The sequence below is a fragment of the Hippocampus guttulatus genome, chromosome 5 (genome assembly GCF_054856545.1).
Source record: "Hippocampus guttulatus isolate MCC_2025c chromosome 5, RoL_Hgut_1.0, whole genome shotgun sequence".
In the NCBI taxonomy this organism is placed as follows: Eukaryota; Metazoa; Chordata; class Actinopteri; order Syngnathiformes; family Syngnathidae; genus Hippocampus; species Hippocampus guttulatus.
This window is the reverse complement of record NC_141265.1, coordinates 17910652-17938069: the sequence shown is the minus strand read 5'-3', so window position 1 is coordinate 17938069 and position 27418 is coordinate 17910652. Positions and strand designations below refer to the sequence as shown.

Genomic DNA, 27418 nt, shown 5'->3' with positions numbered 1-27418 from the left:
CAACATGAAAGAAATTAGATGACTTTGTGATGATGGTGGTACGAGATAAGAGTTAATGACCTTGATAAGAGACCAGGGACGTGGACAGCCTGAGGAGAAGACGTGATGCGTTGCCGTGATGGCAATGTGGTAGTCCTGGTGACAAGAAGAGATGAAGAGGCCGCACTTCTTGGCTGGTGTTACACATCAGCACTGTTGTTTGCCACGGGAATCAAGCGCAATTGTATGTGTGTGTGTACTGAGCGAGGTCTGAAGGCGCCCCAGCTGAGGCCTTGCATGGTGACAGCGGGAGATAGGAATCTAATGAGATAAGGAATGTATGCAAATGAACCTGGCCACAGTTCATCCTAATCAGCTTAACGCGCAGATAGATATCAGCTTTTCAGAATTTAAAACAATCAACGCCGGATTTTTCATGCCGCGTATAAATACAAAGCACACCGACAAAACTATTCAGACGCGCGGATTATGAAGTCAAAATATCGGACGTGGATATATGTACAGTATGTCATACAATCATGATGGACATAATTTGATCGATACATATGTCAATAGGTACAATTTCACAGTTTACATGATATTTAAATTTTAACAATTGCAAAGACACATTCTCCGATTCCTCCTTTGTCATCTTAGGTTGAAGACACGTACAACAATGCAGACATTGGTAAGAAACGGAGAGCACCTTGCTCTAACTATTTTGGCTGATTGTGGTGGGCTGGTGCCCATCTTTTCTGGCTCACGTCCCACATAGCATTCATCTAATGAAAACCTGGCTGACTGACATGCTGGCTGTCTCATCACGGATCATTGCCAAAGGTTCCTCTTCCCCGCATCAAAGTCACTCTGCTCTAATGTAGCTTTTATCAATGGCCAAAAGAAAGCGAATCACTTCACTTAAAATTAGAAACAATCCACAAGACGAAAACGTGAAGCGAGGATGACTACACTTTAGGGAACTTATGATGGTAACAACCTGAGAAAGTATTATTATTACTGCTGTTTTGACTGAAAATGTCAAATATATATCCACCCATCCATCCATTTTTGAATCAGTTTATCCTCACAAGGGTCGCGGGCATCCTGGAGCCTCTCCCAGCTGTCTTGGGCAGTAGGCGGGGTACACCCTCAACCGGTTGCGAGCCAATCAGTTTCATGCATGAGAAATATGATTGGTACACAATTCACCTTCGTTCACAATACAAGTTGATTTATATATTTTTCTAGTTGCGATTGCCCTGAACACTTGAGCGGTCTCCGACTTTCTGACTCGACACAGTATCCTTTTTCTCTCTTACTGGGAAACATAAGTCGGTGTGCATGAGTTGTACAATGAGGATGATTTTCACCCAGTTCCTGCCCTGCCTCACCCTTTTTGGCTACCCCCCTTTGGCTCTCACCCCAGTCTCACCCCTCTCAAGTTCATCCCTCTCTCCTCTCGCTCTCTCAGCCAGCCTCTCATCACTTGTTCATCACGTCATAGCAGTTGGAGGCAGAGTCCCAGCTCCCATCAAAGAGACCAAGACTTGATATTTTTAGGCGAGGACTCGCTTTGAGCTGTCGCTCCACTGAGAATAAACCCTGTCCAAACACGAATGCCTTGTTACACAGAAGAGTGCATGAGATAAAAAGCTCCCCCTCAAGGGGTTAGCTGCACCATGACTGCACAGAAAGTGTACTCAGGCTGGAGACGCCGACACCTTCACTGCCCCCTTGCTGTCCTCTGGATGTGTGTCAACATAGTGAGCAGATTGGGCATGGGCACATGCCAGGGTATTCTGGGAAAGGCTCCAAAGAACATATTTGTTGAATAGGGAGGAGAGCAGAAATGGCCCAGCGCGTACAGGGTGGTGTGGCTATAAACATTGGGTGATGCAAGGGTGACACATTAGGTGGTGAGTTGAGTCGTTAGGTGAAGCTGAGGTTGAGGGTGGGGGGGAGCTGGATGGGGGGGGGACTCCTGTGTCAGGACTGAGTCATCACTTTGGAAAAGTGGATCCTGTCCCAACTGATTAGTACGAGTTACCATGCTGGTGTCTGGAACTCAGACGGCCTGCTGCAAAGATTTTTAACCTTGGAGGTTGACGGGATGAGGTTATGAGCATAAGGTGCCAAGGAAGATTTGTAAGGCAAGCTCTTTTTATGCCCCCTAGATCAATTTAGAGAGTGTAGTTTAGCAAAGTAAAACATCAGGTTAAAAAAAAACCAACACAATTTCTAAATGAATAAATGTGTGTGATCCACTATATCCACTTGTTGAAATAGTGTACTGTCTCTCTACAAGTGATCGCGTTCCATGTCGTGAGATTGACCTGCGACATGCCATAGTCCAATGTCAGGGGTCTTGCGGTGCCGGTGCTATTTCACACACCTTGTGGAAAATGACTCACTCTGGAATGAAACGTGACGTTTTAACAGTGACGGCTTTGATAGGGAGCCTCTGCTCTATTGTTACATTTTCTTTTAAAACACGATGCCTGTCAATATTTACAGTTTGCAGAAATGCATTTGTATGACCAAAAGCCAGGTGAGGAAATTTTGAATAACACACTGGTTCTCCTGTTGCTCCTGACATTGCATTAATGTAAATCTTTCCACGTGGGATGAATACATTCCAGCATTGTATTCTTAATCAGAGATTAAAAGAAAAATGGGCCTTAGACCCGTTACGGGTCCTGAACCCAAGTATGAGAAGGTTTGGTCTAAAATATCATTGAAATAACTTGCAACTGGAAAATCAAATCGACTTCTACGTTAAAGTTGACAAAGTTTGTTTTCATAATGTTGACAGAACTGTCAAGTCACACGGTGGCCATTCTGAAGTGGAGCGGGTTTCTTCCATAGCCCGCACCGTGACCTCTAAAGAAGGCGGGCAAAAAAACCCCCAAAACAAAACCCTAACCTACTTGACAAATGCCATCATGTGTAAAGTATGCTTTAGTGCCATTCCTTGTCATGGCGCTGCTGTTCCATTCTGAAAGTGAGGCGCATTCAAACACTTTCGCAAGGTCAGAAAAGCAACCAACTAATGGGATCGGACCAACCTTCCTCAATAAAACGCAAACACTTCTTTCACAAAACATCTACACAAAAAAAACAAAACCAGAAGCCAAAAAACCCCATCAGAAATGGCACACGTTTACACGCGGTGGCTTTTAAAACACACATGGCATATAAAACACATGAGCGTAGTCGGCGCACGAGCCGGTATGTGGAGGTCATGCGTCGCACATAAACTGGAAGCGGCACCTTGATGTAAATTCTTCCCCCTTGACAACTGAGGTTTCTCATAAGCTCCAGTAGTCTGCTGGTTACTGCATTCTCCGAGGGGCAGCCATGACATTATGTTCATTTAGTTGGGGGACTCTGACGTATGCGCAGTCATTTTGTGTAAATGCGTGAGTTTTAAAGGTAATGATGTATATCAATGGGGGGAGGGGAAGAAAAGAAAAAAATCATTTTCTGCCCATATCATAAAAATACACTTAACTGCATGAATTATGCTGAAAGGCACAACTTTATTTGCGCGTGTTTCTCCTTGCTATTGTGTGCATGTCTTTTTTATCCATCTGCATCAATCTCCTCCCCAATGAGAGACTACAAATAGACGTGCAAAGAGACTCAATCCCTGTTGCGTGCTTGCCTGGGGAGGCGGATTAGAACCAAATGGACAGCTTCATGCCACAGGGCTGGTCTTGATGCCACTGTAAGCTTGGTATTTCCTGCCCAATGGGAGCAATAATTAAGAGGGCGCACGGCAGGCCGCAGAGCCCGACTCCCTGCAACCTTTATTAGGCTTTTACTCAGCTTGGAAACAAGAGGCCATTGCAGGAAAAATAACATTATGCAGCCTGAAAAAAATGGGAAAAAATAAATCTACACATACTTGGATATATATGTTGTAGATCGGACAACGGTTTTAAAATAAGCCGTTCATTAAAGGTGTGCCTTATAATCCAAAGCGCCTTATAGTGCAGAAAATCTGATACTGATGTTTAATGTAATACAGCAGCAACAATCGACTGATATCCCACATAACATGCACATTTTATATAATTACATTACCACACAGTGTGGAAGACATCTTTTCTATCACTGCTGAGCCTTGAAGCTTAACTTCACCAAAGTGTTTGGAACAAATGTATGTTTGGGCATGTATGTTTGTAATGCCATATGTTACTGTCATAGTGTAACGACATTATTTTTGTAATGCATGACTCGAGACACGATGACACACCTGCCAGTATTAAGCGCCACTCAGAGTCAAGGGGTTACGAAGGTGCTTATACCTGGAACAGCCACTCCTTCTTCACCTCGGCTTTCACCGATTGTTTCACCGATGATTCATAAAGCGAGCCCTGCATGAAGCAGCGCAGGGGAGGGCAACAATTAGCATGTTGGTAAACAACTCCATCAGTAACGATCCCCTATTTCGCCTCAGCGCTTAGTTTGCCCCGCCCCGCCTGGGAGGGGGTACTTTGTCAGGGAAGGTGGAGATTGTTAGGCCACTTGAGTGCCACTTCAGAGTGCAGACAGGAGACAGCTGCTCTGTCAAAACTCCACTGGAGGATTTTTCCTCTTGTTTTTTTTTTTGTGTGTGTGTTACAGTACTTTCTCAAATTGCATACACTGATTTTTATCAACATTCAATTGAACAAAGCGGAATGAAACTTCATTACACTCTAACAAGTCACTTGCAGGTAGAGAACAGAGGTGACAGTGGGACAAAGAGCCCCTTCCAACTGTGGCCTACACATCTTTTCATCACTGTCTTTGTGAGGCTGTCAACCTGACGTTGGACGTGCGTGTGCATCAGTGTGTGTATATGTGTGTCGTGCTAAAGAGAGTGGATAGGGCAGGGGGTTCAGGGCAATGTAAAGTAATCCTTTAAGCGGGAGTCTTTAACTCTTTGAGAAAGTAAACAGCCGAGTAGTTGAGGGAGTATTATCATTGGGTAGTGTTACCGAACAGCAAGAGCGCCCTGGGGCACCGTGAGTGCCTGACTTGGGGGAAGCCATTTGTGTGCTCTTGTCTTTTTGTCTTTGAGTGGCACAACCCTTGACATCCCACCTTTATTGTGTGGACATTTCTCTTTGTGTGGACATTTTGCCAGGATGAGCTCCTTTCACCTCATTACACCAAGCGTGTGTGTGTGTGTCTGTATCTGAATTCATGTTCAATGTTGAGTGCAGTCTTGAACAACTATGCCAGAACACAAGCAGATGTCTCTTCACCGGGCTACCAAATTGAAAATACCACTGATTATGTCCCATTTCACTTAAAGGCCACTAACTGATGCATAATGCAATTTGTTTATATGTGCATGATTGGGCTTGTGTCCTTGAGTAGGTCTAAAAATGTGTGTGTGTTGTGTGTGTGCAGGCATGCGTAGCTGGCGTGTTAGTGTTTTGGGGTTAAGGGGGTAGTGGGGGGTAAGGATGACCCTGCACAGCTGACGGTCAGCCATGCAGGACAGAACAACACAATAACACTCTTGTTAACCAGGACATGGCATACCTCCCACCTGTTACCCCCAGAGCCACCCACAGGCAGACATATCCTTGCACATGAGGAGACATGAACCGGGTGCGCACTTTTTTTTTTTTTTTTAAGTACATGCATCCAGGTGCTTCCCCGTGATGGCTCATTTGTGTCCACTTCTTCCATCATTTAGCAGCACTGTCATTTATCTCCAAGGCTGTCAGAGAGGTTCTCATCGCTTAGCCTACTTCCTGTCTGCCTAAACAGGCCTCTCAAGCCAACATGTTTAGTCTGGAGAGCAGTGGAGAGGATGGAAATGGCGTCTTGACGCCCCAAAAAGTGGCCATCAACAACTATTACACACTGCTGGAGTGCTCTCGAGTTGTAACTTTTTTTTTGGGGGGGAAAGAAAATAAGCGAAGGCCTCCATTATACATGCAGGTTTTGCAATCTGTTTAAATTCATCATTCGACAATGCTATTATACTATTTATGTGTCCTTTGCCATCTATTGAATGCTTACCTTGTTTAGACAACAAAGCCATGGGAAGCAGAGTGTAGACTAAATCTATCAAATATTCAGACTCCTTAGCGAGTGAAAACATGAGTGAGTGGACTGGTGACACAGAGCAAATATTGGTTGATTGACCCCCAATGAAATTGGTGGCCATCATGAGGTGAGCAGAGATGATTTCTACTGGCTGCTGGAGACATGGGAACTTTATCTGTTAGAATACAGTGGAACACTTAAGGTCAAACACAATCTAACCTCGGATACAAGGGGGACCATTTTTTTCCCCAAGAAATATTAGAAATGAAAACCGTTACAAGGTTAAACTGCGGCCATCATAAAATCTTAATTGCTGTACAGATATGCTCGATACAATTGACAGTCTGTACAAATATGTTAATTGCTTTTAATTGGAAATCCACACAAATCTCATTCTCAACATGTTCAATGGGAAGGTGAGTCGCAGGTGTGCCTCACACGTCTCATTTTATTACATTGTCGTGAAAAAGTTCAGAGGCTAACCGCTGTTAACGTCAAAATGGAATAAAACAACACCTTGGGGGAATTCTAACGCTACTAAAAAAAAATTTTCTAATTGATTGAAGTTGACAGATCTTTCAATGGATATATTTATCAACATACAGTATATTGTTAAGAGTCGGTTTTATAATGAAAGTTTGGAGAACTCGAGTGAGTAACACGGTGGAAAAGATGCCGACAGAGTGTGCTTGTGTGTGACGAGCTTGGGAGCGCAAAATGGGGGAGTGAGCAAAAAAGCCAAAAACAAATTCACAATGCCAGCTCAACTTCCAAAAGTGCGAAAATCTCTACAAACCAATCAGCTCCAATAACAGGCAAGAGTGAATAGATGAGAAACAGAGTGGGCAGAGTAAGAGGCTGTGCGGGGGCCACAGAATGAACTGGCCTCCCCCATTCACTTTTGAATTTCCTCCACAGTCCCCTGCACACTGTTAATTACTGGCCAGGCATTCCCCTGCCAGCTTTTCACACACAACAAGCGCCTCATCCAGACCCACCGCTGGAATATGCCCGAAGCCCAAGGATCAAGACCAATTATGGCCCTAAGCTGGACCCATTTCTTTCTAGCCTACGGGGTGCGCAGAGGGTGTTAAACCGGGGAGACGAGGGGAGCAGAGGTGGTGGGAGGGTTCTTTTTCCCACAACATAAATGTCTCTGTTTACTTCTGGGTTGCATGCTGAGTTTACATTGAACGTTTTACTATATATCATATATATATATATATATATATATATATATATATATATATATATATATATAAGATAAGAAAACCTTTATTAGTCTCGCAATGGAGAAATTCCCAATTCACAGCAGCAAAGTTATGAAAGGAAGAAGTAGAACAACAAAATATAGGAGCTGCTGGAAAGGCAGCCACTCACGCGGCGCCATTTTGAAGTCAAAATAACAAAAATAACACAACACAACACATAGGACACAGACAGTCGTGCAATCTTCACCACTTTTCTGCATACACTTTGTTGTCTGAAGCAGTTATAGATGAAAGAGGAGAGGATCAAAGTGTCCTTTTACCAGTGGATCAGAGACGTCATGATGAAAATGTGCACACGTCTGCTACAAGCTAAGTTTTGAAAGCAAACACGAAGCTGTAGCGTCCATTGACGAAAAGAGATGAGTTCACTTCTCCTGTCCCACGTAATCCGCTTCAAACTCCAAGCCGCGACTCCCAGTTCCAAATCCGCATCGGCGCTCCGCGCTAACGCTCCTTTCTTCTCATCGTCGGCTCCTCAAGACTTACATCCATCCAGCCGCAGACCGTTCAACAGCACCGATCTCTCCGCTGAACAAAGCGGGGCTGTGAAAAATGCTGCCCATTACAGGCGCAAGACACAAGCGCCCCGGGACTGTCCAGCAACGACATATATATATATATATATATATGTGTATATATATATATATATACACACACACAGTATATATATGTATATACCACATAGCCGTGCTTCAAAACAGAAAGGCACACTGCAAACCTCAGGGTGAGGACTCAAGATCCCTTTTTATCCAGAACGTCTCGTCATAGAACCTGCAGTGATGATGGATAATCAATGAACAACCAAGGTATGACAAATGGATTCACACGGAGAGTGCAGCGGAAAAAAAAATGAGCAAGGGGGGTCAGAAAGTGGAAAGGGAAGTGGAGTGTTATGTTGCAAAAACAATCATCAAGCCTTCATGAAAATGTTGATTTTGTCTGCCTGCAGACCAACACACACACACACAAAAGCAATTGGGAATGAGTAGGTCGACCAACATACAATATGTGGACTGACTGCAGGTCGATCGACGCCTTGGCACACACTCAAGTGCACACTTCTGCACGCACACACACACATGCACAACTTGAAGCTCTAAGAAGTCATTAGTTTCCTACGTAAGGAAGCTAGCTGATGAAAGGTCATAAATGCAGCTATGTAAATAAAACAAATGAAAAAGCCCGAAATGGGAGGTGGTGTGAGGTGATGCTGAGGAGGAACGAAAGAGACCATCCGCTTTTTATTTGTGCTGCGCTCTTTATTTTCACCAAAGCAGGAGTAGTAGATGGCATTGCATAACCTTTCCACATGGCTGAAAATAATAACCAGCAGCAGTCTTCGGGCTCCGAGGTTTGGGGTGAAATATGCATTTAAAAAACGCACCGCAATGCAAAAAATGTCTTTTGGCATTTTTAATAATAGCACTCCCTGGTGTGATGCTGCCAATATGTTGCAGGTGGCCAAATATGGAAGACACATTCTTGTTATGACTCTTGGAACAGCATGACTACAGTCGTTTTTTTTTTTTAAGTTTTTGAGTTAAAAAGTACACACTTTACCTGTAGTTAAAGGATCGGCCAGTTTCCCCGTGCCATTGTGTCATGCTATCTACTTTAGCGACTTGTCACTTCCTAACACAAATGACCCTTTCGTGGAAATAATGACATCCTTCAATTGTTTTAGATGATGCATGTGTAGCATAACAGTTGTTTAAATGAAGACATTTAATCTACCGCTGCAATAAGAAGGTTAAATCAACTGACGCTGTAGATTATCTTTCGAAAGGCCTCATTTTGGAAAGATGATGTGATTCCAGTAAAACCATGATCTGTGTTCTGAACATGTAGACGTCATCTGGGGGCAGATGACAATGAACACAAAGTCTCCTGTGCATTGAAATTAATGAATCCAAAACATTGACACTTACTTGTTTTAACCATCTTAAAATGTCACCTGGATTTCCAATGTTAACATTTTCATTCCTTTGCAAACTGGATCACTGTTTCCCCCCCAGATTCTGATTTGGCGTATCAACAGCACCCATCCATTTTCTATTGCCCTTTTCCCCATCAGGGTCGCATGTGTGCTGCAGCCTATTCGTGCTGAGTTTAGGTGAGAGGACACATACAGACAAACAACCGCTGTGGCAGCCGTGGACAATTTAGAGCACAAGTGTCAAATTCAAGTGTCAAATCAGTATCCTTGTGGCCTTGCGGAGGTATATGTGTTGTACTGATAGCCAATAAAATGCAACAAATGACCTAAAATATGTCCGAGTCTAAGAGTTGGACCGTAGCTGAAGTCCGACGGCCAAGCAGAGCATTTACAGTGAAGAATGACAGTCGTCTTAGCCCCATGACAAGGCTCCACTTCCCATAGCGTGGCATTTAACATAAACAGATGAGCTAATCTCGACACCTGCCTCATTCCAGTAAATAAATAAGGCACAGACCCCCCCGCCCCATCCATCCACCCCCCACCAACCGATGTGCCTTTTCTTGTGCATGTCCATTCCTCTATCCCCTGCTGTGCCAATGCTCTCCATTTATTTCCCCTCTTCTCCATCAGTCGGTTAGAGGAAAAGTGGAAAAAACAGAAAAGGGCTCATATCATCAGCGGGCCAAAGGTGAGTCGCCTGGGGAGGCGGCAGGAATGAAATTCTCCCAGTCCCATTTTAGCAGCCATTCAAAGCACATTACTCCGGAGAAGGAGAAACTTATAAAGCCTCCTGCACTTGAGCACATTTCTGAGTGTTTACGGCACACAGAGAAGGGCTGCCGTTCCCATTGTTCAGTAATAGATTCCCAATTTGGGTCCTCCCCTTGACTCGCTCCTTCTATTTTGCTTTATCACTCCATCACCACCTTACTTAATTCCTATTTTCACTTGCTCTATCTATTTCTTTGTGGGCCCGCTGCCCCGCCCTCCCTCAACTGGCGGCAGGAGACCCACAGAGCCCGACCACAGAACATGTTTGTTTGGGTCGGCTGCTGTAGTAACAACGGTGTATTGATTCAGTGGGGAGGGCTGATGTCCTTGTTGATGCGACTTTCATGTCCATACCTTTTGCAGCAGTTTGCCGTATGATATCTGCAGAGGAACATGCGTTGGCTGTCGGCAAAGCTACGTCTGGACTGCATCACTTTTAATCCCATTTAAATTACGCTTAGTGTGTGGCAAAATGGGGCACTTCATTACACAGGTAGACGATGAGAAATTGGGATCAAACACTGTTCTGAAGATGTATGCAAAGATATAAAAAGATACTGTATATATATATATATATAAATATATATATGGTAATTGTAGAAGTCCTACTTCTTTTCCCATTAGTCACACCATTAATATATTAATATAACAGTGAGAGCATTTTGTAGGTAACCCAATTGAGTTCAGTCAAAAAGGTACGCCAACTAAACTAAAGGTGTGACTCTGCCGCCACCGCAGGAATTACAGAAACATTATCGAAGTCGAAGGGCGACTAAGAAATAATTTTGTTAAATTAGCTGATGTGTTGGGCACAATGGTGATCAAACACCTCCCAGCAATAATAAGAGACACCCAAGGCGAAGCCTTCAATTGTTCTTTGTAGCAAATGCTTTTTTTTTTTGGTTTTGCCTCGTGTGATAATTTGGATAAGGGCGAGTCAGGCACTAAGACGCAGATAACTGAGTCAAAGTGAATCAGTTTTCATATGAGGGTTCTGTAACATGAAGCTGCTCACGGGCTATGATTAACCTATGCACCACTCCTAATTTCACAACCAAGCGGTCATTGAATATGTTCTCAAAAGCTTTTAATTAGGTTACGATGTTACATTTTTTTTCCCTGCATTCCTCTTGGCTGCTTCGGGATAAGCGTATACCATAAATGCCCATTTCACAGCTATACATTTCCTTTTGAGCTAATTCTGTGTAACGGATTTACAGAGGTCATGACATGAAAATCAACATGTCAGTGCTTAGTCTCACGGTTACCATGTGAGGAAACATGACGAAAGGGTAGCGTTTTAAGGAGTGTCTGTTTTCGGAACCATTTAACACACGGTCATACAAAAGGTATAAAACTACATTCAGTGCAAAACTGACAAATCAAAGCAGAGTCTTGAAATTTAAATAACTTGAATTCATTAGTACAACCTTACACACATTTCATACTTCTTTGAATGGGGACACATTGCCACGTGACATGACTTCAATACTTCTCTTACGAAACAAATAGAGACGCGACGGAAACACAAATCTCACCGGTTAACAAAAATCTCAATGCCTTGTCAGAAGCTGTTTGAGGGAGCACAGCACAAACACCGGTGAATGTTTTTGGAAGCCTACGGTTTGGACTGGATGGCAAGCTGCCCATCAGTGACAGGCCCCGAGCCAGTGGACGGACTGATAGGATCTGGCAGGTGAGACCTGGCCTGGAGTCAGATCACGCTGGTCCAGCTGGGGCTAAGCAGCAGCCCGGCAAACAGCAGCACAGTGCAGGTGTGCTGACACAGACATAGATGTGACCCGCCATTGATGGAGTCGGACTGAATTTTGCTCGATTCAAATCACCTTATATTTGGGTAACGGGCACAGCGGGAAGTTCATAGATGTTCCAGAAACCTGCCTGTCCTTGCAAAAAGATCAATTCACACAAGTCTTGTTGGAAAACTAAATATGTTTGTCAACTGGATCTATCACTTTACGTGAGGGGCAGGTCTGGGGCTCAATTTTTCATTGATGTTGGCTTTTCTCAATTTCCCAAAATAGAGGATACAAAAGAGACTTAACACCCCCCGCTTTTTGAGACTATAGGGATGGGGGGTACTTTAATCAAGATTGTGTGCAAATGAAATGTCACGCCCTTTAATGTGAGAGCACTGTGGGAAATGTCGAAAGAAATGTCAAGTGGTTGCGGGGATGCGGGACCAGAGGGACCGATCTCATCCATGGTACAGTAGGCTGAGGGGCCACTGGGCATTCCCAACCTTAACCGTGAGGACAAGAAAAGTGAACATGAATTGGTTTGAACCTCAAAAACAAGTGCCTGGGCTCATTTACAAAATAACAAGAACGCACTACATTTTTTGGTGATGCATTCATAGCTTGAAGGGAAGTTCTCCATGTTCTGTTGGATGCGGTATGATACTTACGGGGCCTGACTAAACCCCTTTCAACTTAAGTCTTTTACAAAATTGCACTGACAATTTAGCCAGCTCTCTTATAAACTCGGAGGAGGGTCGTTTTGGGGACAGGTGAGATCAACACTTAACGGAAGAGAAAGTGAATGTTTACCATGATTGCTTCTGCAAACACCTTTAGTGGATAATATATAATTGCATAGACCTTTAGTCAGTGGATATGCTTTGACTTACAGTCAACAGGATTACCACCACACCTATTTATTTCAAGATATTCACTTTGAAAGCGCAATCAGCTTTGATTAACCGATGCGGGCAGATTTACCTAAGAGGCCTTTCGCTCCTGCTCCTCTGCAGTCGTCAGGCAAATGGTTGAAATTTGACATTTTTAAAAGCGGGGAGGGATTATTTTTTCCCCCTCACTGATATAATGGTCCACCTGTCACAGGGAGTTAAATAGAGTGAGAGATGATGCCCTATCACCGACAGGTACACGATCACCCGAGCCAATATTACGCAGAGGGAAATTAAACTATAGGGAAAATAAGGACATCGAGCGCACCAACTCGGCGAGACATGGCTGCTCATATATTGGTGATGAAAAAAAATCAGACCGCTTGGGAGACAGGGTAAGGAAGAGCGGGAGGGAAAGGAAGAAATGGTGCGTATGCAGACAGTGCTGAGTGTAAGTGGAGTGGCCTGTGGTGGAAGGGAAAGTGTGCTCAGACTCAAATAAAGTGTGTGGCAGACTGGACTGTCAGCTGCAATTACCTGTCTTACATTTCCTGGTCCATCCAGGTAAATCATTTCCTATACCCGCCCGCCATTATTTCCTCTCCATTTCTGCTCTATCGATGGTTGCTCATTCTTAAAAGAAATAGTGGCACATGTAAGCGGGTCATTACAATGAAAGTGTGATGTGATTTTAGAATCGCTGCTTTCCATAAGTAAGACAAACTTCCTTACTGGAGCTCTTGAATTCAAATTTAGGAGCCAATCAAACACATTTGGGCTCGAAACATCACAATCGGATTACTCCCAGCAACATGAGCATCAGTGAGTCTTATCCTGTCCAAGGGTTGTGAAAGTCAGCTGTGTTAACTGTACAATTACATTCCCCCAGGACAGTACGTACTATTATGTACAGTGATTAGGATAAGTTGAATCTGTTTGTATTTGCTGTGTACAGGTATTTTCCTGAAAATGGGCAAGTACCAAATTGTAAGACCTCAGAATCAGAGCTTTAGAGGTTCCACTATCTCTAACAGAGAAAAACAACTTCCTCAATGCGATCCTCAGGTACCGGTATTTGATTTTTTTGGGACTAAGAGCTATGCATTTTGTCAATGAGATCACAGCAAAAACTGGACAAAATAATTAAAAATAACTTTGTGTTTAGACTACTGACATGAATTTGAAGATGTTAAGAGGAGGTGAGATCGTAAACACGCATGAGTGATCACATTGGATTTAGTTAAAGGAGGAATGTGGTGTTCCTAAAAAACAAAACTGTTTGGTCAAGCACGTTAAAACTGCCTGTATAATCCGACAGATGATTATGAAAATAATCTTTGAGAAAAAACATTCCTCTCTGGCTGAATCTTATGCCTGTTATCTTATTTTAATTATTATTTTAACACAACAAGAGGGGGGGGGGGGGGGGGGTTGTCCGGGGAGTGAATTGAGGTTATATACAAATTTTACTAGCTAATGTCTGTTGAGTCCACTAACATGTTAGCATAGAGCATAAGGGGGTGGTATGTATTTATTTATTTTTTGGTCTGATCTGTGTGTGCGCATTTGTCTGCACCATTGCATTTATATAGTGCGTGCTTGTAATGTATGCATGAGTGTGCTTTCAGTGCATACTTGAATGCTTAGCGAGGTGATTTAAGGCTAAGACACCCCTACAGGGCCCCGTCCACCTCGGCAACATGGTTGTAGTTACAATTCCTGGATGGCAAGATCCCTGAGGGAAAAACAAACATTTAGCCATGATGAAAAATCAAGTCAGAAAAGCCAGCGCTTGGCTAAAGTGCATTTACGCATATTAACACAGCCTGCTCTTTATCCAGTTGCATCATATCATCCCAGGGAGAGTGTGGCAGCCTGGGCAATCCAGCCATGCAGTCACACAATTGTTCAACTATGTGAATTCGTTTTGGGCTGGTGGCCAGATGTAGCAGTCAGTGTAATCATCCTCATATCTTTGCTCCCTCTGATACACAAAGTGCTGCAGTTGCTGGTTCAGAATTGTGAGAGTTCAAAAAGTGGAGAGGTCATATGATCTTTTAAAACTATGTGTGTACCGTCTCGGCCAGATTTGGACAGTCAGCTAAACTCATCTCCTCCACCACGACTCTGAAGACGTTACTCTTAGTCCACAGGTTTAATGATGTATAAAAAGGTGAAACTGTAACATAAAATACGAGGCGAAATTACCTTCAATTCACACCATACACAGATGTTACAATAAAAACAATTTGAATTCACAGCGTATATGAAATGCTTTTTGTTCACAACCAACTAAATACGCTAACATTACCTCAACCGCGATAGGAACGAAACATCGTTGTGCTAATGCGATTAGCAAGCGCTAGCATGAATCTTAACATGTTTTTGCATATCGCCGAGCAGCATTTCGAACATAAAGCGTCACAGAACTGCTCACCGATAAAAATACAAACCTGTACATACCCACGATGCTACCAAAGGCGTGAGATGTATGTGGATTGTGCTGGATTACACTCGACTACCATCAGGTTTCTCTCTTGGTAACGACTATCGCTTTACTTTCTGCTTTCGCGTACGAGTCTTCCGCTTTCATGACGTCACGTCCGGTTGTGAACTACGCTGTTTGCAATAAAATCAATAAAGTTACGTTGCATAAAGAAATACGTTTAACTATGCATAGGAATAGTAATGTTACTTTAGTGTAACTTAAATGCAACATTCAAACTTAGATTAACTGTAAATTGGGGACAGAACAATGTGGGTACATTTATTTTTAGCATTTTGATTTCTATCGCTGTGATTATGTCATTATTTCAAGCCGAACCAAATATGTAATCTTCTGTCTGTAAATATATTATGTTATTTTGACCGCGCATCCGTCAGGAAATTTCACCGGTCCATCAGTCTATCAATCGTCAGTACACCCACCCACCCAAAAATAGAAAACAAACCAAACAAAAAAAAAAAACACAGTCCAACAGATGAAAAATCCAATGCAACTACACATCAGTGTATATCTTAACGGTGCCTACCCAAAGAGCTTTACACACACAAACACACATACGGTTGAACTGTTCAGTACGGAACACCCAAAAGTTTTAATTTAAAGTTTCAAGTTTAAAATGATTGATCTTTACCAGTATCCCGCTCCACATTGAGGCCAATGTTAGAATCCAAAACAAGACTCTCGCACTCCTGCTTCTTTCTATAAATTCCTCTCATCTTTTTTTTTCTTTTCTTCTTTTTTTTTTTTTTTTTAGTCACTAGAAGCAACCCTGCTTGTATTGAGTCCCGCGAATAAACACGTGACTAGTGGAGAGTGTTTCTTTCAGTCGTCGTCAACACGTGTGTCCGTCAGTGACAAACTGAGAGGTCCGTCGGCACTCGTCGGCAATGCATTTGATCAATAGAGGATAACCCTGTTCATAGAACACATACAAAGCTTGAATATAGAAAAGATAGGTGCCCCAATTAGGAGGATATGGCCCATAAGTGCAACACTACATTACTGTTAAAAGTATATACTACTCACTATTGATTTTTGGGGGGGTTATTTTGATGGCACAGCTTTCATTTTATGTAATATATTCTCTCTTCACCATCTGTTAGTTCCTTTGCATTCTTAATAGAATCTAGAGCTCCAAACAGAGCAGTCCAAAGAATAATGAAAATGTAATTTTATCCTTATCCTCATGTGATATTGTCAAGTTGATTTAAGAAAATGACGTGAGAGTATGGATCTTTAAAGACAGAAAAAAAAATGACAATAGTGAGTCAGGAGAGCGAAGGAGAAAGGCGAGGAAGAATAAGAGAGGGACAGATAGGAGGAGAGTGCTGGCTGCACTCTATTTCCAGCTGATGTCAAAATGAATTTCACATCTTAATATGGGGAAAGTGCTTACTCTCCAAAATATGAAAAAAAAAAGCCTTGGTGGCGGCGGCCGTAGTGAGGCAAAGAGAGGAGATGGACTCAAGAAAGGAGAGGCGACGAGGATAACAATGAGAGGGCTATAACGCTGACAGTAAAATAAAGACAAGTGAGAAGTCAATTAAAGGCAGGAAGCTGACAGGGGGGGGGGGGGGGTTGGCTCCAAGGTGCATAGCGGGAGGCACTGATAGTAGGGGACTCGCCTGCCTTAATGAGCTTAGCCCCTGGCCCAGACTCATTGGTTGGCTGGCTAAAAACCGATGGACTAACCGGCCACTAGGATCACTATAACACCACGATTTGTGCAAAAAAAAAAAAAAAAAAAAAAAACCCCTACACAGAACCCGCTGAATTGTTAGCTGGATATTAAATAAGATTTCAATCATAAATTGCCTGCTCGTGTATCAAGCTTGTCTTTCCTCTTTCTCTTCCCTTTCAGGAATATAACTACTCATAAGATGTCTTTCCAGGAATCATAATGGCTGCGGTCTATGCAAACCATGACATCAGCACTAAATTGCTGCCCATATGGGAACAATTCTGAGAATAGCAGGTTACAGGGGAATAATAAACCTATTTGTGCACAATTTTATCTCCATGTTCCTAAAACAAACACAATCTGATTTTGTAACTCTTTTCGTATTTAGATTAGCAAAAAACCCTTGGGCAAGAGAGGCTAATTTTAGCATATTTTCATTTCCATTCCTGCATGGGAACCACTTTTTTTTGGGGGGGGGGGGGGGTTTGGTTTGGTTTTATTCTGAAATCAGTCGTCATCTATCCTGACAGGCTGGAACCCTCACCCACCATACTAAGATGAAACGCGAAGCACCTCGCTTTATAAGCAGGAAAACTCTCCGCTCGTGATCCCGTATGCGTTTTCTTTTCTCTTTATCACCACTTTAACAGCAGGAGTAAAAGGAACGACAAGCAATGAAAAAAAAAATCTTCCAAGATTGCCAAGTGGCAAAGTTGAGCTAAAGCTGGAGCGTGGAATCACACGAAGCAAAGCCCCTGGAGGTAGCGAGTGAAGGAGAAAGAGAAAAAAAGAGAGAAAGGAGATAGAGACAGTGTGATGGGCCGCTGCTGTTCAGTGTTGGGGATGATAAAACACAGTGGGGGTGAATCAGGGCCTTGAGGTATGATCACACACATACACACACATACACACACATACACACACACACACCAATGTCTCAACACTAAAGCACCTGCCTCTCCATGGATGGGGTTGATTGCATAGTCCTGACTCATCCTTGGCTACATGTCAAACCCCGGGGAGGCTCCGATTGGCATGGAGATACTAATGGAGTGGAGCAGGAGAGCAGCTGGGAACAGCAAATCTCCGACTGCGGGATGCATCGGAAGTCTACGCGGGATCAGGCTCTCGCCCGTCAGCCCTGAGTTTTGATCTACAGTGAGGCATGGCTTTTGATGTCTTAATCATCTCCCTCGATCGAGCTCGGGGAGGTTTGGGGATAGGAGAGCGGGGTGAGGTGAGGGTGAGACGGGGAAAGGCTACGACGCGGCGAGGCATTGGGGGCAAGCCTGAGGATGTGAGCCCTGTGTGGGTAGGAGGCCTATTTGTCTGTGATTACAAGGTCTGGTCTGCCTTTTCCATCTAACCCACTTTGGATTTGTCAAAAACTTTACAGATAATTGTTCAACTCATCTGCACGGAATACCTGGAAAACCCCAAAGAAGATGCGCTCCGCTCTGCCAGAAAAAGGGTGCTCCAACTATGCTACAAAGATGAACTTCACAGGAAATGTGAGTCAAAGAGTCTCTGGGATGATCATAAGCATCACAACCGGGAAGCAGAGTTCAGTACGATCCAATTAAGTCAACAAGCAGTGTCTGGAGTGAGGAGCAGAAGGGCAGAAAGAAATAGACAGAGGAGGTTCAGAGGAGGAGACGGCGAGCCGAGGAGAACGAAACAACGTGGGGACTCAAGATTAAACAGTCAGATAAAAGAGGTTCATCAAAAGTTACAGAACCCCACCCCCACCCCCACCCGTGGCTTCTCCTCAGGGCTAAGTGTTCCACGCAGAAGCCAGAAGAACTGAACCAACTGATGAGTTGAGGGAGGGAACGGGGAGGCAGACGACGTGGATTGAAGTCCCCTAAATCGGCGCCCCCATCGAGAGAGCATCTCGGCACGTTGCTCATTCAGAAAGATGGAGGCAATTAATAAGTTAACAAATCAGGGACTCTCCAGCGACCAAATCGTTGTGCCACTGAACAAACTGGTAGAATGTATATGTCAACACCAAGGTATTTCATGAAAATGCAACTGGTATAGCAGGGTTGCAATCCAGTGTGTGTGTGAGAGAGAGAGAGGCTTAGGAGGGAAAATGTGAGTCTGGAACAGACTTCAAAAAAGACTCCAAACACACCTACAGAATGTGCCATCAATGAGCTTGACTACTAAAATATGTCCACTTGAAAAAACTTGACCTGAATGCATTCCATGGCTAAATCACTGCAAACACGAGTGAGTATATTCTAATAAAGTACGCTGAAAATGTGCTGAAAAGTGTTTTATTGGGTTCCGCAAAAGAAAAACTATTTTTCCCCCTCCTCCCTACTCGCTTCACCTAAAACTGAGGCCCTTCAAAAGCACCATCAACACTCAACAATCATTACCAAGAACCACGACCAGATTTTAACCTTCACCAATTTAGACCGTCATTTAGGTCCAAGCCAGGTAAAATCAGCGTTCAGTTCATTTAAATCTGATAATACGGTCAATTCTGATATGTAAAACACTCCAGCAAAATGCATTTCAGACCAGTTCAGACAAAAACAAACAAACAAAGCATCACTATTGTCCAGTCTTTCTTCCCCCCAATGATGTTGCGCATCAACTCCAAAGCCCTAACCACTGAATTTAATCCATCAATTACCCAGAGAGCTGCTGCAAATTCTTCACATGGCTTGCAAATTGTGCCTTTCCACACTCTCGCTCTCCCTCGCACATTTGGTCTCACGGCAGATTTGCCGCTTGCTATATTTATCTGGTACCGATGCATATTTATTTCTAATTCGTACATGGCTGCAGGCTGTGCCGTGATTCGCCATCCTCAACCGGTATTAGTGGCCCTATAATAGGGCTTAGAATTACATGTGGAACCCTGTTGGAGTCTCTTGGCTGGATTTAAGGTAGGATTTATCATGTTCGGAATTATTCACTGCCGAAGCGCCTTTCCGGGCTCTCTGAAGAAAAGCGTCTGGGTTACGAGACCCCAAAAAAGGGGCCAATATAGAAAACGTGGAGGGTGGAAAGGCAAGAATAGGATGGAAGGGAAAGAGGGGAGGAGTGGAGGTAGAGGCAAAAGTATAGTAGGGGAGCGAATTGGATGGAGAGAAGGATAACAGGGATTTTAGGAGAACCTAATTTGAGCTGAGCAGACAAAATGAAGATGAGTTTCTTATGAAGTTTCTCTTTCAAGCAATGTGGCGTCTCACCGCTTTAAGCGCACCTGCCAAATTCCTCTATCGCGCACACTGAAAGTCAAACTTGAAGTTTGTCAAATAATGAACTTTTCTTCCTTCCTTCATTTCCCTTCTTCATTTCTTTCTTTCCATTTTCCAAGTTCCTTTTGGTTGATAAGATAATTCTATTCACCTTACGGCAGGTCTCTCATTCCATCGCCAAAACATGCGATGCATTCCAGAGAACAAGGAATAGGAATGGCTGACATTTGGCGAGGAAAGGCGCATTGGAGCCACACACGTCTTTCCTACTCACAAATTTGGTGAAAATCCATGCATCCTGACAATGCCCATCATTGATTTTCCCCTGATTCGTATTCATTGATTATGTAATATGTCATCATTTTACAACTGAGGTTATGTATCAAACATGGTGTTTGGATTTGTCACGGCCGTAGAGAGTGAATTGATGGCTTGTAAGTCCAGCAACTGATTGTTGATTAATCATGCCTTTGTGCAAAAGTGGATTGCACCAATTGGTTGCTACCAGCAGAAGAGCCACTGATTCAATCTCAATGAGTTGGCAGTCTAAAGAAGAATTCAATGCATGTGTGTAAATCAGTACAATATGTTTAATTTTGATTAAGGCTGACACAATTACATTTGGGCTCAGGACTGCCGAATGGCAAATGATCTAATCCAAGTGCTATTTTATCAGCGGGGGCGTGTTGTTCATCGGGAATTTCAGGAATTTCCTGAAAGAGCTGTATATTTCCCGGCCGCCGCAACCCAAAAAATTTGGAGGTCAGTCCAAGTAAGCACCGAGCTGGATTTTTTTCAAGGTAGCAAATGTAAACACGGAAATCCTATGAATATAAAAACACTGTGGTGGATATGTCTATGCTGTTGACACATTTCAGTTTTCAGAGAACTTGGTTCACAGAGAATGAAATCCAGCAACCGCGGGGCTTCAGTGGTATAGAATTCCCTGCGCACTATCTACTGTAAAAACAGCGTCTGAAACTCAGTGCCACCGTGAGGAAGGTCGGATAGCAACCACCCAAGTTCTGCCCATTCGGCCATTTTCAGTGAGCAGTTTTGTCAAAACCTAATGAAACGATTGCCTCGCGTTTGCAGCTTTGAGTATGGCCGAGACGTACCAACTGAAGCGCAACCTAACTTTCTTTTGCAAACATCTGTGTTTCATTACTTTGCAAAAATTCTTTCGCCATTATGTCGTGTGAGAGCAATCGGGAATCAGAGAAGCATGTGACGACCAAGAATGCGATAGCTATTTGACAACATGTATGATGGGTAGCATCATACAGACTAGCGGGAAGAAGTGAGTTGAAGACTGACCACAGAAGTCCTTATCAGCAAATGAATACGGCAACTTGCGTAATTCTTTTTCCTTCCTTTTCCAGGTGACTTCTCAATCCTTCACTTTGTCCTTTCGACTCAATACTCCTGCGTTTTATTTGTCTTTCATTGACATTTTTGTTCACAGAAAAAAAACGTTCATACTGTTGCTCAGAAAAATCCATTCTGGAAATTTTATTTTACTTTGAAGGGACTCTGAGTAAAATATTGTGTGAAACAATAAAGGTCCAACAAACAGCCGCAGAAGCTTGCAATGGAAATAAACCGTCATTGTTTGGATACAGCTCACACCATCTATCCCCATATGGAACTGCGATCATGAAACATGGATCTGGAACGACTCTCAGGTAACAACAACAAAGAGCACCGAGCAGCTTGACCTTTGCAACTGTTGGCGGCAAACCAATCATGAGAAGCCATATCGGAACATTTGCTCCAGGCTAAACTCACTGCTCACACCGAGGAGGAGGACGAGGAGGAGGAGGATGCCGAATGGAATTTGGCTCAGCCACATGATGCCAGAGGACTTGAACCCCCTAACACCTCCACTGATACACAAATCCGTACTCTTCATCGAATACAACTCTGCAGACATTCATTTTTGCCTAGAATGGCACTCGGCAGACATTGATTGGCAGTGACGCCGGTCACGCATTAGAAAGTAATGCCTTCCTCTCATAACTTTTTTTTTTTTTTTACAACGGCTAACCTATCGCAGCTCACAGGAAACTGTCACTTACGGTTCACCAAATAGTGGCACTGCCCTGAGCTCCCACTTGGATGCAGCAGTGAGTGACATTTGACAACACTTGAATAGGTATTACATATTTTTCTGTCACGGTTTCATCTTATGCGTGTATTTGGAACCAAATTAATCAATGGCAAATATTAAAATGGAGGATACCCCATTCCTAAAGAAAAGCTACAGACCGCTGTACATTGTAGATCACATTCGAAAGGGGAATGACAGTCTTTCAGATTGAAGTGAAGAATTTAATTTATTTTAGAACTTTACGATTTGCATTCCCGTCTGGGAGAGTGGCGCCACGTATGGAGGAAGGAGAGAGAGTCACAGTTTCGAGCCGGCAAACCCGTCTCTATGTTGAGTTTGTGTCCACTGGAGAAAATATGAAGAGACATTGCACACTCTGTGCTGTTGACAAAGTGTTATATAGCTTCAAAAACATCCAGTGCTTCAAATGAAAAACAAACCAAAAAAACCATATGGATGGCAGCACATCCAAAAAAAAAATGCTTTTCTGAAACCGAATAAACAATTGTATATGATATAATCAGGATGGGCACTCAAGTTTCTTTGGTCGACCAAAGCGCCTTGAGTGAAACCTTTCCTGTTGCCCCTATGGATGGTATTGCCCACTACCATGCTGTAGTTCAGTCAGTTTCAGGGTACTGGCTATCTTCTTATAGCCTACTCAAATCATCATTATTTAGAGCAAAGTTTTTTTTTTCTCAGATTCACGGAGAGTTCTTTGACATGAAGTGCTATGTTGAACTTCCAGTGACCTGATTGAGAGAGTGCAACAGTGATAAAAGCAAATTCAACAGACCTGTGGCCCATTCACACTGGAGACCTTGTAACACCAACAGGCCCCCTGACACCGGGAAGGGAAAATGGCTCATTGGACCACTTCTACACTTCGATACAATCAGACTACATCGCAATATTTATTAAATTTGAGCTGCGCATTCACCTTTGTGAGATACTGTGCAAGGAAACGTTTAAAACAAAAACATCCTTGGTGTAAGTGCTATAATGTATGGGAACATGTTGGTCTTATCTCGATCTAAATCAGCTCTGGCCTAGGCTTTGGACCTAAGTGAAAGGTAATAAGTGCAAATAAATAAGCGTGTTGTGGTGAGGATGACATAAGTAGGCCAGCTGTTCAGTAAGTAACCACTATCGGAATAACAGGCCCATGGCCAGCATACTGCAACCCGACCCTAATCTCGTCTCTAATAAAATCAGCTTCTCTGTCCTGCGCCTGTTCATTCCCGAACAGGCCGTTGATACAACAATCCCACGCATGCTTGTACACAATCATACAAATATTCAGGCACTCGCTGACTGACACACCGACACATCCACAACACGCAGGCCTGTGAGGATACAAACAACAGCTGTGAAAATGGATTTCATTGAGACAGCGCAAACTCTGAAAATTCAGAACTGGGCCAACATTTTGGGATCCAAAATGTGAAACGTTGCGAGACCTCAGCACAATGTCATCGGAGCTCAGCTAGCATCCCAATCCACTTTAGTACTTCACGAGTTGCCAAACAGAATTAAATGCAATTTCCATGCGTCACAAATTGGCCCAGTCGGGTCAACATGAAGTTTCATTCCTTTTCCTTTGTATTTCTTAGGTCACACTACCGTCACCTCGGCGACGGATCCTTGCTAGGATGAAAACAATTACAATACGTTGGGTGAGTGTGAGAGACAAGACGAAGCCACAGACTGATGATGGTGAATCACGGGGAGCTTTGGCAAAGACAACATTCATTCTGCACACGTTTAGCGAGTTGGAGGATTCTGTCGTCGTCTGTGCCATTAAATCATTTATAGCGCCTGAGATGGATGGTGTATCTCCCTCCGCGCGTCTCTCACCCCTTCCTTGAAAGTAATCAGTTTAGCTGTGACATTCTGTTTTTCTGTGGTTTCGCTGGATTAGCTGTCAATATTTAATTAATTTGCTCAATGCAGAGGGTAAAGATTAAAGAAACGTATATTGGATTATCAAAAGCAGAGAGAGACAGGCAGACAGAGAGGTTGACTCATAGCAAAAAAATAAAAATTAAAAATCCAACCAATTACAGTGGATTACGCGACTTGTTTGGCTCGAGCTATGATGCTACATCCAATGCTATTATTACATATATTACAGTCTGCATGAGACACTTATGAAAAATAACATTATGTACGCTGGGGGTGCCGTTGCGGGTAAATGTTTAATAGACTGTGAATGATGCTAATCCAACAAAATCCGGTGACATTTGGAACCAAACAATCCATTCACATGAAATGACACGAACATAAAAATGTGGTAATGCAGACAAGAGATGAGACATTTTGCTGTTTTTAATTTGCCATTTGTTGTAAAATACTCTCAAATTGAAGGTGATCGAAGGGTGACGCAAGCAAGGTTGGGTTTGCAAGCATGTGCGAATCACCATGTGTGCACAGGGGTTTGTATCCAATTAATTGGATACGTTGACCCCACTTCCGTCTCTTCCAATTTACCAAATCCACCAGACAAACTATTAATGCGCCCACTGCCAATGTGAAAACTTCTTTAACCCCCATTAAATTCAACCAAGGTCATAGCAAGTGTACGCATTTGCTGGCGTGGACTCAAAACGAGCACGATTAAATATGATTTGGGGCAGGAGGAGGGCTGAGACTGCAAGAAAGTGGCTGGTATGGCAGGGATCTTGTGTAAACAGCCTGTATAAGGGAATTATATTCTAAATCCCACTTAGTGAAAGCTTAAAGGTAACATTGAACAGAATTATGGCAGTACTGTGGGTTTTATTTGGGGGGGGAGTCAAAAGTTCAGTTCGGCACGCCTGTCCCCAAGTCATGCTGTACTTTGACAAAAGTCTCTTCACATGTCAAATGAGACCAATAACCTTTCTTCTCAGGTTAAGTACAGTCGAAAGGATTTTGTGAGTCTATTTGTACAAGTGTGTATGCCCGGAAAGTTAGCTCCAAAGTAAAGACACGACATTCAGGTACTGCTGACTACAAAAAAAACCTGTCGGGAAAAGTGCGCCAACAGTTTTGCTCATTGTCATGTTTGCGAAAAGTTGAAAAGGTTACCAACAGTGCAGTGATGTAAACTCCTCTCTGCTGTAGTATCTTTGGGATTACGTAAAGTGTTGTTTTTGGATAGCGCCAATGATCTATGAAATAATTGTGAGGGAAAGGAGGATTTGTGCAGCTTGCTCTCTCTTTTGGGCAGCTTCCACTTGCTATTTCTGAGCTTTCATCCGGAGTTGGCACGACGGGGGCAACTGAAACTCGTGCTTCTCCACGTTGTCTGGTCCCATACCAGCAGGATTTGTCTATTTGTTTGAACAGGTATGTTTGGAAGCACTCTCAAGAACATCATATTTTGTTTGTGAAGAATCCCACGTTCTCTTTGGGTGGAAATTTGGTAAAATCGTGATGATATCCTTTTTGGAGCTGCATCTGTTGGGTGAGAGAACAACTCATCTCAACTCGAGCATCTTAATGACAGTGGAAGAAAAAGTTCCAATGTTTATCAGTTTCAGCTTTGGAATCCAGATCCTTTCCATGATGGCTTTGGAAAGGAGTCCCATTCCCAGTTTATCGACTGTGTGTATAGTTTTTGTTGGTACAGTATGGATAAACAAGGCCAGATTTCGCTATTTCTATGCCAAGAAGGACAGCTAAGCGGGTTGTTTATTTGAAACATTTGTGGAAACATTAGTTAGTTCTTGCTACCAAACCCCCCCCCCCCCCCCCAAAAAAAACCAAAAGACAGAGGCTCAAATGTGATTTATAGTGTATGTCTAGTGACCACTTCTATTGCAATATATTGCTCCTAAGTTAACGGTCCCGTTAATGTGCTACATCGGTGTATATTGGTTTGAGTTTGGTCCGGCTTCTGCGCTTGAATTAGATTAGAGCAATTACACTGACCCATTCAGTTGTAGTTAAATAGGCTGAAAAGCCGACATTAAAAGTCACGGCCCTGCTTCACTGATTGAAACAAAAAAGCACAAAGCGCACCCGTTCTGAATGGGAATGGTCAATCGTGGAGCCATCAGGGTTGTTCTCTTAACTTTACTGAGCAGATTACATCAGAACTTTGTCAAAGCTACATTGGAGTTTTATGCACTAAAGCGGAACGCTTACAGTAGGCAGGCAGGAGGAATGCTGCTCACTGACAATCCTCTCGATTCCGTCTGAAAAATAAAGGAAGCCCGATACATTTCTGAATTTATGAAACAATCGGTCTGGGATGTGGTGAACTAAACACACTTCATCCAAATCCACAGCCGACCTTGAAAACATCCATCCATCCATCCATTTTCCGAACCGCTTGATCCTCACTAGGGTCGCGGGGGGTGCTGGAGCCTATCCCAGCCGTCTTCTGGCAGTAGGCGGGGGACACCCTGAATCAGTTGCCAGCCAATCGCAGGGCACACAGAGACGAACAACCATCCACGCCCACACTCACACCTAGGGACAATTTAGAGCTTCCAATCAACCTGCCATGCATGTTTTAGGAATGTGGGAGGAAACCGGAGCACCCGGAGAAAACCCACGCAGGCCCGGGGAGAACATGCAAACTCCACACAGGGAGGCCGGAGCTGGAATCGAACCCGGTACCTCTGCACTGTGAAGCCGACGTGCTAACCACTGGACTACCGGGCCGCACCTTGAAAACACAACATTTAAAATTTGGACGTGGGGGGGGGGGGGGGGGGGCTCGTTTCGCACCTTTGAGAAGCACATCGCGTCTTCCAATGTTCAATTTTTAGTACACCATATGATCACGGCATTTATGTTGGGTCCCCTGGTAAATCATTCTTATTGCTTGCTGACTGATTAGTTCCAGCAATTTCAAACAACAAACGCAGGAGGTCATACTTTGAATTTATACCAAAATGAAAAGTTCACAACAGAATAAACCTCCTCCCCTGCAGGAAGGCAAATAAGCTGCAGTAACAACCCGAAAATAAGGACAGATTATGACTCAAAGGCAAAGTGGGAGAACTCGGGGTAGAACAAAAGGGAGGGAGGGAGAGAGAGAGAGAGATGGAGTGGGCATGATGGGAGAGTTAGTCACTTGCTGCACAGAACATTGTGGTTCAAGGCTGTCAATCAAGTGTGCAACCCCCCCCCAAAAAAAAATTCGATCCAAGTCCATATGCACCTGGAGGACTCTAGGCAGCTAAAGCACAGGAGAAACGGTGTGTGTGTGTGTGTGTGTGTGAGAAGAAAGAACCCAGATGTTTCCTCA

The 27418-nt window shown here is 43.4% G+C and overlaps 1 protein-coding gene across 1 annotated transcript in view; it reads right to left on the bottom strand.

Annotated features, from left to right (window-relative positions):
• Positions 1-27418, bottom strand: part of LOC147205309 (uncharacterized) — a 107918-nt gene that overhangs the window by 26763 nt on the left and 53737 nt on the right. The gene's annotated exons all lie outside the window — the stretch shown is intronic.